Here is an 18018-nt window from a genome sequence, read left to right on the forward strand (position 1 = left end):
ATCATCTTGATAAATCACCATGGCAAAAAGGAGTTGGGATTCCAGACTTGGTCAAAATGCTGCTTGAATTTAAACTGCATGGAGTCAAAAAGAGACAGTGAAGTCCCCACAAACGTATCACAATTACTTGTTTTTCCATAGGCATGCACACAAAGACATTGCCTCCTTCCAGACTTTTGCTGTCCACAGCTGAAAAATAAACAATCTTGGCAACTGCTGGGGAATGGAGAGAGAATCTGCTTGTGTGCAGCCATGAACAGTCATGAGATTTCAACTGGATTAATTTATATAGAAAAGAAGATCCCAACACAGTCAGTGAGTTTAGCCAAGTGGAAGTGCTCTGCCCTAAATGATGAGGAAGGGAAAGGGCACAATTAAAAGGAATTGCAGCCATTGCTCAATGTCAGGGCACAGCAGAGAGACGACCCTTGGTAGCAGGAATTAAAAACAGGCAGATAAACTTTTGGTCACCTTGGGAGAGTCTGCAACCTGCCAGGTGTGGAGAGGTCTCTTGCTTGGTGAGCTCAGCATCTCACAAATCTCACCAAGGTCAGATAATGTGCAGAAAATATCTTTTTCTCTCTTTCCAAAACAGAAGCTGGGAAAAAACTACGACGCTGAAAAGGTTGTACTGATACTTAATCTGAAAACTACCCAAAATGCCTTATGTTTGGGCTGTTGATTACAAACTGGCAGACTCTGAGGTTTTCAGGGGACTACTTCCAACTGGCCTCCTCTGCCTGTGACTCCCATCTGTCAAAGGTGTTTCACTCTTGCCCCCATTACTACAATCCTTCAACAACTGGTCTGCAATCTATTAAAGTATTTTTTTTTCTCAGAAAGAAGTTCTTAAACTGTAAGTTAAAGCAAGTGTATTAAAATGCTGTGTTAGAGACAGGAAACTGAGGCACAGGGAGAGACCCCTTTGTCTAACCACAGAGTATCTTCTAGACACTCCACAGCATATGAGACAAGTTGGAACTATAAAAAGAACTAGGAAAGACTCACACATTTCCCAAAAGGCCACTGGATGCCTTGGGGTGGCTATAGCATAAACACACACTTGTGGTAAGGAAACTATGTCCACATATGTCTCATTTGCGCTCGGCTTGTCCCACTGTCCTCTGCAAAGTTGTTATGTCAAATAAGATAATCCAATCCTTCTTTAACCACAAGCCAAGGGAAAAAACTCCCATTTTTAGATCCTTCTATGGGTCTAATGCCACCTCAGCTCATGGCAAACCATGGCCATGTTCTTCTGCCCAAACAGAAGTATCACCAGTTTTGTTTAACAGAGAGAAATTACAAGATGTTGCCCATAACCACCTGGAAAATCAAGAGTACAAGGGAAATATGAACCCAGAACTTGAGAGTTTTTTCTTTTTCCTCTGACACTAGAAGAATGAAAGGGCTATTCAATTCCCTAAGAAAATGAAAGCAATGCGCTGGATAAATAATCCCACCTCCTTTTCCAGCTGCAGATGTACCTCTCTTAATGTGCTTTGGATGAATGAGCTACTACCTCCACCTTATTTTAGGAAAGCTCCTTATGAGCAGATGATTAATTTGCAGATAGGTGTCTAACATTAGGCAGCTAAGTTGAAAGGCAAAAGGGAAAGAAAAAAAAAAAAAAGCATATGGACAACATTTGCAGCCAGTCGCAACTCTGTTCCAGAGCAGATGGAGGCCTTGTCATTCAGGGGTTTCCTCACATACACCAAGCAGTTCAGTGGGGATAGGGAAAGGGGCTTCTGTTTGGATGCTTCTGTCTGGAACCAGATTAGAGGAAAGCATGCTTTTCCACAGCACACGCCTTGTGTTACATTAAACATGCATGTGCAACTTCAGCTTTTATTCAGCGATCTGAAACAGAGCCCTACAGGGTGCTAAGGGTTAGGGAGTTTTTGTTTGTTTATCTGTATGTTATTTTACAGTTTCTAGTGCCCAAGGAGTCCATTAAGAAATTAAAACACCTCGCTGGGGCTATTCTACTGTGGTTGTTGCCTCCCAATATTCTCCTCCTTTCTTCATCCAGCAGCGCTTGATGGTCAGAGGTGAAAGAGAGAATACCAAAAAGAGAGGAGCCTCATCTGACTGGGTATAGATGTTTGGTCTTAATTCAATGAGAATAATTTCTATGTTTCCTGGCTTTTTAGGAACATGAGTTGCTATTGTTTAGAAGCAGGTAGGCACAAGGTTTTCCAACAGGGAAGATCGCTTTGCCTTCTGCTGACTCACATCCACTGCCAGACATCACCCTTCCCAAGGCAAAAGAGCAAGAAGGCTCCTTGACATATGTCCTATTATCCACCTCTTACAGGGAATCTGGCTGGCCTCACCCACCTCCTTGCACCACGGGCTCCAGCAGTTGGCCAAAGTTTGCAGAAAAATAAAAAAAAAAAAACCCGTAATAATAGTAACAGCCTTAATTATCTCAGCTGCACGGGTGACAGGAGCTGAGCAGTTGCCAGTTTTAACAGCCTGTGGTCGAGAAAAACTGAACTGCATCACCCAGAAGTCAAATGAGGGTCGGTCACAACTCGTTTCACGCCAGCAGCTCCAGGGGAGGCGCAGGGCACACACAAATCACGGTGGCGTTGCCCAGAGCCATCCCGTGTGGAGCTGCCAGCCCCGCTTAAAGGAGTCAGACACGAGGCACATGGCACCAGCCGGCCTCCAGGGAGCTGCCAGGCTCTGTGCTCTGGAGTTGCTGGCTGGCATTGACAGTAGGATCCTGTCTTCCAAGTCTGTGGCTGGAAAGCTCAGCTCCAGAGGTGGGCTTGGCTAAGCACTGTGCCATGCACCTTGCAGAAGCTGACAGGTCCAGCTGGGCTCTAACCTGCTTGGTTTTCATTAGCCTTTCTCTCTTTTGAGCAACGGCAATTGAAAATACTGGAAGCAGCTTTTTCCCTAGGGAGCTGGCACAACCACTCAGAGGGTGGTTGGGCACTGGAACCACCCCAGAGAAGGCCTCAAGTCTGCCAGAGTCCAAAAAGCATTTGGACAAGGTTCTTAGGCACACAGTGTGATCCTTCAGGCTGTCCTGTGCAGGGCCAGGACTTGGACTCGATGATCCTTGTGAGTCCCTTCCAACGTGGGATGGCATTCTTTGAGCCTATGTATAGCACTGCAACAGCAAACTCTAAAAATCCCCCTGGCTGCATAAACACCATTAGGAAGAACAACACATTCAGTGTTTGTTATGTTTTTTTTGCTGTTCTGTCAGGGTGATCCACACATTTTGAAGAACCAGTACCCAAGTGCCTACAGTGGTAGAGTGGGAGAGAAGGGGGGAAAGGAAGGGAAACAAGAACTGAATCCAAGGTGGAGGCAAGCAGCAGTACAACAGACAGCTGGTGTTTGGGTGGTGGTAAATCACCCTGAAATGAGCCTCTTCCCTCAGCTCAATGAGGCCTAAACAACAAAGGAAGGCACAGCTTGCAGCCGGACAGCCTGCTAGCCAACCACAGACACACATGACAGCTTCATTCAGGAGCCCGGAGTCAATACAAAAGCTCCGAAATCAATCCGACATCCTGCGACCTCAAACAATGCGCCAAATCTTCTCAGAATTGGAGCCCCAAATGAGGGGGAGCAGCATTCAAGGGAGATCAAAACGCAGGGCTGGCATTGAAAGGGACTAAAAAGGAGAAGAATGTTCCCAGTTTATTAATGGTGAGGTCTGGCCGGCTGCATCCCAGCCACCATAGGTTACGTTCATTAAAGGGCAGCGCTTTGCACATATTATGCAGAGCGCCTGGAGAGTATGTGTTGTGTGCGTGTGTCCGCCAGCGTGCCCCTCACTTGCTAGAGATCAGGATGTGCCTTTCTGCTTAGCACTGTTGTCTCCATCAGAAATTCCTCCTGTGTGAACTGCAAACGGGGTTTTTTCCCACTTGAGCGACTGTATGGGCACAGACGCGCACACGTACGCACGCTCGCTCTCATCCCTGAGCCTGAAAAGCATAAAGGAACTCAGACAGACTCTTTCCAACTTAAAAAAAAAAAAAAAAAGGAAAGAAAAAAAAAAAAAGACAGCATTTCCCATCCCCTTCCCTCCTGGCCATACTTTCAGCTCATACACACAAAATCTATTACAAAAGACCAAAGCATTATGTGATTGCCACTACTGCTGATGGAGTTGATTGCTCCATAAACCCCACTCCTAACATGCCATAAAAGACCTGGTCCCACAGCACAACAAATCCACAAAGGAGAGCAAAGGAAAAAAAAAGAAAATCTGCTTCAGTCCCTGGAGTTGTCCCCTCCGGGTAGGATTGCCCCTGCTGGGGGAGTTTCACTTGCAGAATCTGTCTCACAGCACTCCACAAAAATGGCACCCTTCCCCCTTCAGCAACAAAAAGGCCAAGCAAATCCTTTTTATCAGCTTCCCTTTGAAGGCAGGTGGAAAAGTATAATATAGACATACACAGGGGAAAAAAAAATATCATTTGCAAAAGTACTGTTTGGATTTGCGTGTCCTAATTATCTTTTTTTCAGCTGCCACATTTAAAAGAATCAGACCTTGAAAGTTTTATCCTTCTCAGATGCACAGCCCAAGACGAAGGGCTTGCTAGAGGAGGTCAGACTTGAAAAATATTTATTTTTTTGTGCTGAAATGTGAGTAGATGAAGAGAAAGGACTGAAATTTTCAAAGCTATCTATGGGTCTTGATGCACACTTCCCATGAGTTTTTACTGAAGACATGTCAAAGTCTAATCACCTTAGCTTTTCATGTGTCACACTGATCTGTTATTCAGAACAGACATGGCTCAGGAAGTGAGAAAGCTTTCTCAAAATTTGGAGAATCTTACACAAACAGAAACTGAAAACATTAAGTGCTCCATAGGATGCAGCAAGTCCCATATATTTTATCTCAAAATTAGGGGGAAAAAATCAGAAAAATTGTACAGGCTCCATGCCTGGAAGTGTTCAAGCCCAGGTTGGATGGGGCTGTGAGCAATGCCAGTGGAAGGTGTGGAAGGTGTCCCTGCCTGTGGCAGGAGGTTGAAACCAGATGATCTTTAAGGTCCCTTCCAACTCAAACTGTTCTATGATTCAATTAAATGAATGTCAAGGGTCCGCAAAATATCTTTATGCTTATTCACACTTTATTCACACTGTCACAAGTCTACACTGTTATTGTGACCACTCTGGAGTCTTTGAAGACCACAAGTATGACCTCTGTCTCCTCCTTTGAGAAGATATGCCAAATTTTACTTTGTGGCAATGTCATACAGATGCCAGAGGGCAACTGGGCAAAGACAAATGCAGCAGATGCAAACAAGCTTTTTCCAGGTAGGATGGAGGGTCACCTCTAAGGGCAAGACAAGATGGGGTGATGTCCAAACCCGGGCAAGAAGACTGGAGCAGTCCTCACCTGGTTTACCAACAGTAAGTCAAAAAAACTCTCCAGTAGCATTTGTAGAAAGAGGAAAACTGCATGCAGTGTGGGTGAGTGCCCAAATATGTGCTAGATGAATGGTAGGAAATGATGGAGGCTGCAACAATTACTGGCACTGCAGATGAAAGAGAGTCTGCAGGGATCAAATAGAAAAAGATTCAAAATTAGATTTTTTTTTGTGAGGGTAATAAAAGTGGAAACATTTTTTTCAGCTAACTAGTGAGTCTAAATGTGCAGTTTTCAAATTCAGGAAAACTGAGCTTTTATTTGGATGAACTGCCTTTCTTGTTTTGTGTTGTTTTATCTTGCCTGCTTTAAACTCTGCTATTTAAATAATTTAACAATCTATCTTAAATATTTCACCAATAAATCACAGGCTTGTGTTTCTATTTCACGTTAAAACTAATCAGTGGAGGAGTGCCTGAGCTGTAAGTTAAAATTCTGCTCCACCAAGCCAGTGATGCATAATCATTTCTGTGCAGAATCTCTAGTGAATAAAAACTTCTCTGCAGAATTAAAGCCATATAAAAAGTTCTTTGTGCAGGTTTAGAGCGCAACTGCTGCCCAGGATCATCTGCATCCTGCCAACAGAATCAGGATTTCCAGAGCTAATTGGTGTGTAGAGTTTTCCCACCCTGGCAAGCACAAGCATGGAGCTCAGAGGTGAATCTCAGACAGGGGCACATTGAGATGGAGTCCCACCCACCAGTCAGGATGCTGATAACATGCACAGAGCTCCAAATGGTCCATGTGTCTGATGATTGTATTGGGATTCCATGCTTGTTCTCATCAAAGAGGAGCAAATAGAACAAAATTATTATGTTGTTGGCCAAAATGGGTGTTTTTTTAAGAAAACCTCTAGAATTAAGGTGTTAAGAATATGTACCAAGGAACACCAAACCTACTAAGCATCAGCAGGAATAAGACTTCTCAATTTCCTAAATTGTGTAGCCATTTTAAACTACATTTCTGTGAAGCTGAGATTCAAAAGCAAAACATTTACAAAAAGTAATAAAAGTACACCTAGCTCTCCTCACTCTCTACCAAAGTCTGAGTACATCAAAACAAAGACAGGAAGCCTCATATATCTATAATTTAGTGTAATTCCCTCTAATTTTCTTCCTAAATCACTCAGGACACATTTAAGGCAAGACTTCCTTTGGTCTTAGTCAACAAAATCCAAAATGCATGAACGATGTGAATAGATAGCCAGAAACTGATAGCTTGCACATTGAGTCCAAAAAGTAAATTGAGACCGAGAAAAAAGAAGGCCAAAACAAAAGAGAAGGGAAAAGGGAAATCACTGTCAACTACATTGTTATTAAGCTGCCTTTAATTTTGTTTTGTGTCAACTTTTTATCTTGTTTTGTTTCAAAACTTAAGAAGTTATGCCTTTTGCTTCAAAGGACTATTTAGTGGGTGACCTCACTTTGATACCCATAGGAGCAAAACATACACAATCCTATTTGCAAAGGAAAAAACATCATCTGGGCAGCACAACTCCTCTTCTGCAGCTGGGCAAAAAAACCCTCCACATCCCAGGTCCTAAACCTGGCTGGAGCTTGCCTGGGACAGGGGGAGTGAGGTGGAAATCAGAGACATGTCCTCCTCCTCCTCCTCCTCCTTGTTTGAGGCAGACATCCCCATCTCTCCTTCCCATGTGCAGCCAACAAGACTTCCTGCACCAACTGACTCGGAAACAGCTAATTTACTGCTTTGTGTCAGGAATGCAGCCAAGGTTTCAGTCCCCTGTGCCCCGGACTCCTCTCAGCTGGGCTGCTTCATCTCAAAAAGGGTCTTCCCTTCCTCCTGCCCCTCCCCTGCAACACACACTCCTCCTCCTCTTCTGCTTTTGTAACTTATCTCCCTGCAAGCCACTTCCCAACAGGAGTTGAAATTAAACAGGCTGCCCATATGCCATGGCTCACTTGTTGTCTGTTCCCCTCACTGCCATCTGGCCTATTTGCTCAGCCAAAGAGAAAAACAAAAATAGTGAAAAAAAAAAAAAAGAAGAAAAAAAGAAGAAAATAAAATAAAAGACAAGAAAAAGGGGTTGGGGGGGATAAGGAAAAGAAAAAAGATAAATCCAGACACAATGAAGACGATGAGGGAGGTGATGATGCTGTCTCTCACATCTGCTCCTTGGCCAGGCTCCCAGATAGATCAGTAACGGAGAGCAGTAGAATCAGTGACAATTAACCCAAACATAGTCCTGTTTATTTAACCTGTTCACAGAGATCAACCCATGTGCTGCTCCCCTGGCAAGGAGGCACCACACTCCAGCAAGGAGATTCCCACTGAGAGACTTCCAGCCAGAGGAGGAAAAGGGAGATCCTCATCTCCTGAACTGGGCTGGCAGATTCTTCAGGACATGATGACTGTGATGCTGGGCTAAGATTTCCTTTAACTCTCCAAGTCACTTTACTTTTTTCTAGAGTAGCACAGGCTAGAGCAAGGGGAGGTGTGACTATGAGGGGGGGGAAAGTTGCATTGGATTTTGATACACCTTAACTTCCCAAGCTCCTGAGCCTGCAAAACCAGAGGAAAAGTAAGAAAGAAAGTGGCAAAGACATGAGAAAAGAAAAAAAAAAAAAAGTTTTCCTAAAATACACCATTATTTCCACACTGCATCTTTAAAAAAAATCATCCCTGGAAAGTGCAGACAGCAGAGATTTTTGTTTTTTTCTTTTTGAAAAGGGAAAAAGAAAAGAGGCTGGCTCAAGGAACTGCATGGCTCGCCATCACAAAACATTGTGGCAGGGTGGGAGCAAGTCTGTGGGCAAAACAGAAGTTATGTTTGTTTTTCAAGCTGAAATGAAAACTTCAAGGTTAAAAAAAAAAAAAATAGATTACCCTGAGAAATAGTTTTCTAAACCAGACAACTACAAAGCTGTTTAAACAGCAGATTGAAAAGGGGAGTAAGAAAACTACTTTTTCAACACCTTTTACTGATTTTTTGTTTTTATCTCTTTTTTTTTTTTTTTTTTTTTTTTTTTTAACTTGCAGTGAGCTGTTGCATACCTGTGCAGATGGGTGCCAAAAGCCATACGGCTGGTTCCTCTGGAGGCAAACCCCACTGAGCCATGAGATGACGGTAATTACCACCAGAGCTGCATGAGATCATGCAGGGAAATCCCCTGCAGGGAGAGGCGGCTGGGGAGGAAGAGCAGACCTCCTCTTTCCAGGGCTTGTGTTTGGGCACAGATGCTGCCCAGAGGAAAAGGTGCTGCACAGACTGCTAGGGAAGGAGCACTTGGATTAGCTGTGTGCCTACATCTGAGTCCTTCCCGAACACAGAGCAGAGGAGATGATCCTCCTGAAGGCAGTACCTTCTGATTCAAGGTTGTGTTTTCCCATTGCAGCCTGACCCAACAACAGAACAAAACTGAAGAAATTGAATGCTTTCACTCATGATCATTCCTCTGCTTGCAAGCACTGATCTACATGAACATTGTCTGTCTTAGGATCCCCGTTTATCTACACCTGCATCTGTACGTGTAGGGAAGCAACATGCAGAGTGTGGCAAGGGTTGCTCCAAAGGAAAGGTTGCATTGAGTTTTTCGGCTGCTGGTATTGTGATCCCTAATAAAGAATCAGAAAATCATAGAATGTTCTGAGTTGGAAGGGACCAACTACAAGGATCATCAAGTCCAACTCCTGGACCTTCACAGAACAACCACAAGATTGACCCCAAGATTCACACCATGTGCCTGCTACTAGAGCACGACTCTTTCCCCACCCAAACAGCCCACTTGTTCCTCCTCAGAAAGGAGGAACTGCTTTGTGAATGCAAAATACTTTGTAACAGGCGAAACAGAAACCTGTAGTTCATGTAAAACTGAAACATGGCAGCCTTTCCATTTTCAACACTTGCTGCAGTCACCCTGCATAGGGGTCTCCATATTTGGGAGCCTATAAAAGCAGGAACAGACAGGGAAAAGTCCTGTGTGAGGGGACAAATTTCACCCCAGGTTTTGGCTGACATCACCAGCCATCCTTGCTCCACTGTTGTAGTTTATGATCTCACCATCAAGGACCTCTGCGGAGTCATTCCCTCCTATCTCACTGCAGCCCATCCATTATCCTCTGCCTAATTCCACAGCGCTGCTGCAACAGAGATATTTCCTACAGCTGAGCATTTGTATTCCCAAGAGCTGGCACCTGCCAGGTCAAGTTCCTCAGTCTTTACATTTGATGTTACTCCTGCAGGAAGGTGTTCCAGAGAACAGAAAAGCACACCAAGATGGCAATCAATCTGATTCCCCCATTTGGATATTCCTATAAACAAAAAGGGACTTGCTAAAGATCGTATTACATTATTCTACAGAAATAGGATGGAAAGAAAGAGGAATTGTGCGGACTACAATCTGTCCAACATTCCATTAAATTAGAATTCTCTCATTAGGGATAACAATGAACTGCAATAAAATCAATGGGACAGCATGGAAAACTGGGAAGGGGAGGGTTATTTTTTCTTGTACTTTCATTTTGAGATGTGGGAGCTGGGAGCAATCAACACTGAACTAATGGCATCCAAGTTGACTCCTGAACACTGCATCCCCTTTGAGGTCCCAGTTTTCCACAAAACCAACTAATTCATCCTGTGAAGGGAATGAGGGTCCTGAGCATTTTGTAGCCCACCGGGAAAGCCCCAGAAGATCCTCTAATGTGCTCATTCACAGGATGCCACTTGTGGCAGGTCAAGGAGCAGCAAGTACCAACTTTCACCTCTCTAACTGGAGCTTCTGAGCATGAAGCCATCCCAGAAGCACATCATTTCATATTTACACTCTGCAGCAAGCTTTCAAAATACTCTGCATCTGTATGTTGTGATAAGGGAAGATGTCCTCTCATGACTATTGGTGTGACACTGAGAAATTTTGGGGTCCTTGACTTGCCTTCCCTCTGAGAGGTTTTTGTATTTAAAAATCACTTTCACTTTCTCTGATTCCTTCCTTTCTCCCATGTTTAATGACAAGAAATCTTTTCATTACAGGAGGACCTAAGAGTAGTTTTTCAAACAAACAGTAGGATCATCTCTAAACTACCATGCCTGAGATGTTCAGCTGTGACTCCTTTATTTATACAAGGGAACTGAACACCTTCAAGGTCCTCCCATCCAAATATTGGATTATTACAGGCATATGGAATCCATCTAGACCTGGATAATTCACCTCCAGCACCTACAAGAGCACTGGTGGTGAAATTTAAGGGACTGCGTTTGCCGACCTTGGCCTCACAAGGACAATTGCCACCTCTAAAGAGGAGCTCCCACAGTGCCATATCATGCCTAAACCTGTGGGCAAAAGGGGCAACACACTCAGGGACTACTTCTGGGACAAGCTGCCACTCACTGGCCAGGGAAGCCCAACCACATAATCTGTATGAAGGGTCAGAGATATGAGAGGAGTCTGAAGCCTCTCTGGTGACCCATGACAGGAGCCCAGAGAACTGAATGAAGCTGTGTCAGGGGAGGGTTAGGTTGGATATCAGGAAAAGGTTCTTTCCCCAGAGGGTGGTTGGGCACTGGAACAGGCTCCACAGGGCAGTGGTCACAGCACCAGCCTGGCAGAGTTCAGGAAGTATTTGGACAATGGCACATGGTGTGATTTTTGGGGGTGTTCTGTGCAGGGCGAAGAGCTGGACTCAATGATCCTTGTGGATCCCTCCCATTTCAGGATATTCTATGATTCTATGAAGATCTGAGTCCCTTTATCATCACAGTCCCACATCTCCCTGCCACAAAGCCTATGGGTGTTAGTGTAAGGCTGCCAGGCTTATCTTAATTAGTGGGTCTTATCAGATTCTTACCTTTAGGAGTGTTTTAAGGCCATCTGCCACCCCCAACTTCCCGTATCAGCTGTCTCAGCATCTGTCTTGGAAGTTCAAAAAAATCCCAAGGCTCTGAGTCACAGTGGGCCACAAAGCCACTGTGTAAGACTGGACCTAAACCTACGCCTTTCTGCTGCTGCTAGAGTTGGATCTAAAACTACAGGAAACAGCATGGTCACATGCAAATCAGTGGCAAGCATGGAGAGATAGCCAGCTGCTGTGCAGGCAGCCTACTCTGCCTCAGAGGAGACAAAACACAACCAAAACCTCCTTAATTCCCAGCAGAGGCTGGGGACAGCCCAGGTAGAGAAGCAGAGTGCTGGCAGACATGGCTTCAGCCTCCTCCCTGGCTGCCTGGAGCTTCAAAGGCCTAAATCAAAGCAGCAGGAGGAACTTGAATGCTTAGAAATCTTCAGTCTGGACTTGTTTTAACAATGGTGTCAGTGAATAAATAAATAAATAAATAAATACCCAAATGACCTCTCTTATCTAGCCAAATGTGGCCAAAAAAAAGCATGTTTGTTTTCATTCAAATTCCCTAAAGGCAATGTAGGGTTTTCTGAGAATGCCCGAAGTCCAAAAAAACACTCAAATTTCTGTGCATTTTTATTCTTTGACAGAAAAACTACCGTTTTAGGGAGGGCAAGGTCTGCTTTGTTTTCATTCAAAGTCTGAGCAAGACCTTTCCAACCAAACTTATCAAATTTATCAGCTTCCACCCATGTTAATTCACCATCTTTCCAACATTTGATGTTCACTTACACCCAAGCTTGGGTGTTGTATTTCCTTGAGGTGTTACAAGCAAAATCAGTGGGGGAAGGATGAAGTATATTTGTAGTTCTGAAAATATTCCAAACAAGGAAAGTGTCTTTTAGGAAGCATGGATGATCTGAGCTTTTTTTCTGGTTGTAAAATGTTACAACAACAGGGCAAACAACTGAACAATGACATCAAGATATTGATAGCCCTTACTGCAAAATACCATCCCTCCCTTTAGCCCCAGATGTTAAGAACTGCATTGCTTTGAACTGTTATTACCCATTCCTCCCACCCAATCCTCTGAGAAGATAAAAATCAAGGTCTGGGCTGCTGAGTCAGATTACAAACACCCAAATAAGACATTTACTCAGACACAGTTGTTTTTGGTCCCTGCTCTGCTGAAACTCTGTGTCATGGGGCTTGTAGGAGGCTCCTTTAATTTCTTTCAGAGAAATGAGTTGCTGAGAACTAGAAGCCACACACAGTGAGGAAAAAAAAAATCAATAAATATGTCTATTTTGTGAAGGCAAATTTCTAAACTTCTGGTCAGAAGCTGGTTCTCCTTGATATAAACTCCTGAGCAACTGAGTAGACAACTCTGTAGAAATAAAGGGGAAAGATAAAGCACTAGCCTGAAAATTGTGAAATGTAAACTTTTTGGACAAGCATTGCCATGTACGAATAACCTGTGGCATCTTGGGTTACAGCTGTGAGCTGAAAACTGATAACCAAAGTGGTCTGGTTCTCCCTACAAAAAAAAAAAAAACCCAAAAAATGAAAAAAAAGAAAAAACCCACAAAAACAAAACAAAACAAAACAAAAAAACCCAAAACAAAAAAAAAAAAAAAAACCAAACCAATCCAAACTAATCCAAACCAAACCAAACAAACCAAACAACGAAAAAAACCCACCAAAACAACAACAACAACAACCAAACATCCCTCTGTAGTAAGAGGTTGGTATTATGGGAATTATTTTAGAAATCAGAACTTGTGAAGTGACCAGAATCATCAGTCCCCTGAGAGAAACTCTTCTCTTTTGTTGCATGAAAAAGTACAATTTCCCACTCCGGGGTGAGCTCAACCTTCAGGTCGTCACAGCTGAAGACACCCCGGCAAAGTTTAGATTTTCCATTTTTCTTGGGCTTCTTCAAGTCTCCTTTTTAGTTTCAGTTTATATTTCCTGTCTTGCTGCCCTTTCATTTTCAGGGTTTCAGATTTAAACAAAAAAACAAAAGCAGCAGTGACTCAAAATCTTTTTGTGTTTCTCTCATTTTGACTAGAAACCAGAACAGACCAAATAAAATGAATGATATCACTCTGGGGTTCAAAGTGCTTTGTAGATTTAACTCTTTTCTCACAGAGGATGGCGTGTGCTGTCATATCCTTTATTTGAAGGGAGGGAGATCAAAACAGAGGAAGTTTAACTTTCATTTTAAGCACAGAACCCATGTTTCCAATTCCTTGGCTTGCATGCTGGATACACCTGGGTTTTGAGGTCCAAAACTGTTTGGAATAAGAACCCCAAACCTTCATGTGAAAATGAAGTGACACATGTGCTGAAAATATTCATGATTAAATAAAACCAAACCTCCCTTCCTCAAAGCAGAAGGGATAAATTTCCCTTTTGGAGGTGAACAGGGGCTCATGGCTGAGAACCATGGTCCTTGCTGCAAGACACTGTTTTGTTGGAAGACATAGTTTTGTGCTGGTCACAGATGTGCTGGCCTCTTAACATCCCCAAAAGAAATAAACAATGACAAGTTTTTAACTGATTTTGATTGACTTCTCATCCTCTTCCTTGGTTTTTTTTTTTTTTTTTGTTTGTTTGTTTTTTCCTGGCAGGGTTACAAATGAAGGATCAGCTCTTTAGAGACTGAAGCTAAAGCTGTTAAATCTCCCTTGCTCCCTGCACTGTAAGGAGTGCAGAGGATGAGTGCTCACATCTTTCTCCTAATTTCAGCACCTGGGAATTATTTCCCTTATCCTGCAATTTTGACCTCTTTTCTTTTCAGTGCCACTCGCTGTTAGAAAGCAAAAATCCAGTCCCAGGGGAATATATGAGATGTTTTACATCCCAGAACAACACTTCAACACTTTGTTTTGGGACTGCAAAAGGAGGCAAGACAATCACCTGCTTGAGTGAGCTCTTTGGACGAGGCAAACAAGTGTCACTTTGTTCTCCCTTGTGCAAGCCAGGCACAGACTGAGGGGGGTAAGGGAAGGTCAAGACAGACCCGTGATTTAAAGGCAGGAGGATGGTTTGATGACTGAATGAGTCAGGGGCTTCACTTTAAGCTCATGCTGACACAGAGCATTATGCAGACAGAGAGGCACAGAAGCATGGAATCTTTTAGGCTGGAGAATACTCCAAGATCATGGAGTCAAACCATTCCCCCAGCACTGCCAAGGCCACCACTGACCCATGTCCCCAAGTGCCACATCAATGTGGCTTTTAAATCCCTCATGGGGTGGTGATACAGCCCTTTGGTGAAGAAAATTTTTAATATTCAATCTAAACTTCCCCTGGTCCAGCCTGAGGCCGTTCCCTCCCCTCCTGTCCCTGTTCCCTGGGAGCACAGCCCGGCCCCCCCGGCTGTCCCCTCCTGTCAGGAGCTGTGCAGAGCCACAAGGGCCCCCCTGAGCCTCCTTTGCTCCAGGCTCAGCCCCTTCCCAGCTCCCTCAGCCTCTCCTGGGGCTCCAGCCCCTTCCCCAGCTCTGTTCCCTTCTCTGGACACACTCTGTGTTAGTGCCTCAGTTTCCCCACTGTAAGGTGTTGACTGTGCTGCTTGATTCCCATCACAGGCTTCCTGAATCAAGGCAAAAATCTGCAGTGCTGAGCAACCAGCACACCAGCTGCTTCATAGCCACAGGCAGGAAAAGAATCATCCCTTGCCTTGCTCCAGCATCAGGAATATTGCCCCAACCCTGTGAACTGCTTTCCAGGAGCAACTGTGGTGCAAGGCCAGCAGAATGGAACCCTGGCAGCCCTCAGCACGCCTCACTGGAAGCTGATCCACAAAGCCAGGCAAGCTTTCCTTCCTTTTACTCAACAATAAAGTTTTGGAGCTGTTGATAAATGCTGAAGCCTTAACCAAGCCCATATTGACTATTAGGAATCTCTTGACTGCCTCTTGGGCATCTTTAAAGGAGCACATGAAATTCCAAGAGCCCAAATGCAACACAACTTGCTGGCCACAAACTGGGTACACTCCTGCCAAAACTTTCCTCTGCTGCAGTTATGGCATGCTTCAGAAAACATTTTATAAGTCAGCCTCCCAGCTTTATGACAAGAGCATTTAGAAGGGAACGTAAACTTTGCTGACCCTCATGCTGCTTTTTGGCTTGAGGAACTGTTTCTTTTTACATCTTTCTTCCCCTATTCCCCAACTACTTAAGTAAGACCATATTTCTAAGAAAGAAGGAAATTGCATTAATTGAAACCTTCTCAGTACATTATCAGCTTTCGAAGGAGCATTTGGGGAAGGGGAAAGCAGAGGGCTTAAGGCAGAGGGCATTTGCAGGATTAAATGACCCCTTGAAGGAAGATGTCAGGGTGTGAAAGGCCAGTGAACTGCTTTTGGTGACATCAACCTGGAATTTCCTCCTCACAAGTGCCACCAGAGCTTCCACTCACATCCAAGAGCAAGCAAGGAATGCCAGAGGGGTGGCCCAAGGCAGAAATCAGTGCAGTCAACCTGTGATGCACCAGAAAAACCCAATTTCTCTCTCTTCACTTCCACAATAATTGTAACAGTCCTGTCCAGGCACAAGGCCACCACGCATTACACAGGCTCGAAACACAGCTGAGTATTATCCATGTTACAAGTAAATAAAATCAAGGGTTGAGTAGTTGTCATGTTTTATCAATATATCATCAAATCTCATTAATCTCCTGTCCAGCAGATGAGAGATGGATCCTCACAACATCTGGATTTTTCACGGTAGCACCTCCATGCTATAAGCTAGACTTCCAAAGAAAGGTTTGATGTGGCTTAGAGCAACCTAGTCAGGTGGAAAATGTCCCTGACCATGGCAGGGGCTCAGAACAAGATGATCTTGAAGGTTTGTTCCAACTCAAACCTTTCTACAATTCAATGAAAGAAAGACTTCTGTAGCTGCAAAAACGTCAAGAATTGGTCAAATTTTGCTTGTGAGACATGTCAAGTTCAGAGGGGCAGCATTTTGGCTCTGCAGTTACATGGCAAAAATGACCAAGCAAAAGGTAAGCCTCAGACTCCAGGGATTTCCACAAGAATAAACACAAAGCTTTTGGAAACGTTTAGTGGGAATAGTGTTTTTATTAAAGTCCTCCCATCCTTCCCTCCCTGGCTGGCTGACTTTCCCTGTCTTGATCTGCAGCCTGCCTGAATACCACCCAAAATATTTTCTCAATTAGAGGAGAAAACAGGAATTTGCCACTTGTCTGCCTCTATTCTGCTGCCTGTCAGCATTCAGCAAATATTTCAATCGTAGCCCTTTGCATGCTGCTAGCCCTGCTCATTTAACCTTTGGCCCTTCCCTAGGCTAATCCATCGGCCTTTACCTTCAAACCTTTACAGCCAGGGGCTGACTGCAGGATGGGCTGGCAGAGAGGGGAGGATGAAAGGGGTGTTGTGAGTGATAAGTCATGCCAGATTTCATTGCAGTTAAGGGAGGGTGAGCAGAGAGGATGGAAATTTCTGACCATAGTCCTCAAAGAATTCAACAGCCAGCAGTTGAGATTTGCGCTTCCACATCCGGGGGATGGTGAGGGAAATTAACGATTTTTAAGGAAAAAAAAAAAAAGGGGAAGGAAAACCTCCATCATCTCAGCTCTTCTTCATGTGGCTGGCAGCATCCTGAGGCAGGTACCTAATTGCCCGTGGAGCCTTTGCTCTGCTGCCTCACCCGCTCTCCTCCCCGCCACACGTGTTGCTGAGATTAGTAGCTAACAGTTCCGCTGTCAAAAGCGCATGTGATGAAAATAATGCCCAGAGCGCTGCCTGTCAGCCTCAGAAATGCCTGCTCAGCCTTGATGGTGGAGGACCCCAAAATCTCTGCCCACCTGGCCTCCCGCTCAGCCGAGCATCCACTGTGGCTCTCCAGGGGCCATGCCCAGCCGCCTGCTCTCTGAGAAATTGCTGACCCTTCCATCACATGGACGCTTTAATTGTTCACATCGGTATTTTGTTTCTCTCTACTGTAGACAGTTTGCTGTCAGTTATCTGTCCTTCATATGTAATTAATTGTCCTGTCTCCTGGCTCATTAGAAACAAGCTCCTCTCCTCCCCTTCCCCCTCTCCCTCGGCCAAGTCAGGGTGTGCATTATTTAGGTTAAATCATGTTTAAGTAACTACATAAATAGTAGGTCGAGTTTGCCTTTTGTCTAGGCTGAGACTGTTGCTTGGCTCCCTTCTCAAAGCGTCAGACCAGGAAAGCCCTTATCCCTGGAAGCCCTGGAAGGGAAATCCTCACTGGGCAGAGCAGCCGTGCCACCCCAGGAGCAGGGGAAGGTCCTCTGAGCAGAAGGCTCGTCCAGTAGGTAACAAAAAGGAGTTGCCAAACTTTAATAAGGCAGGCACAAAAGTCAGCACTGAAGAGCAAAAATCCTGCCAAGGGGATGTTCATCATCCAGTAAGAGATAACAGTGAGAGGAAAGTGAAGATTGGTTTGTTTTTTTTATTTTATTTTTTCCCCTCCAGAGCTTATTGCAGCCAACAAAATGTAGCTCAAGGGACATCCCTTCACACATAATGGGTCACTCACTACAAGCTTGCAACTACAGCACTGAAACTCAAGTGCTGCAATGCACATGAAAGACTTCTGAGTGTTCATTCAATTAAGAACAAAATGAGAGTTTATCAAGTGGATTCCCTCAGTGCACCAGTTACACAAAAAAAAAAAAAAAAAAAGATTGAGGATGTGGGTATACAGGTTCAATCAATCTAAAAACCAAGATGAATCATCACCTTGAACTCAAACACAACCTGCACTGAACTGTGTTTTAGTGTTACAGTAGTAAAAGTGAAACCTGTAAAGTTC

General features: G+C 44.2%; 1 protein-coding gene across 3 annotated transcripts in view; it reads right to left on the reverse strand.

Moving 5' to 3' along the window:
• SETBP1 (SET binding protein 1) overlaps positions 1 to 18018 on the reverse strand; it is a 269695-nt gene that overhangs the window by 218970 nt on the left and 32707 nt on the right. The gene's annotated exons all lie outside the window — the stretch shown is intronic.

Source organism: Molothrus ater, chromosome Z, assembly GCF_012460135.2.
Source record: "Molothrus ater isolate BHLD 08-10-18 breed brown headed cowbird chromosome Z, BPBGC_Mater_1.1, whole genome shotgun sequence".
Classification (NCBI taxonomy): Eukaryota; Metazoa; Chordata; class Aves; order Passeriformes; family Icteridae; genus Molothrus; species Molothrus ater.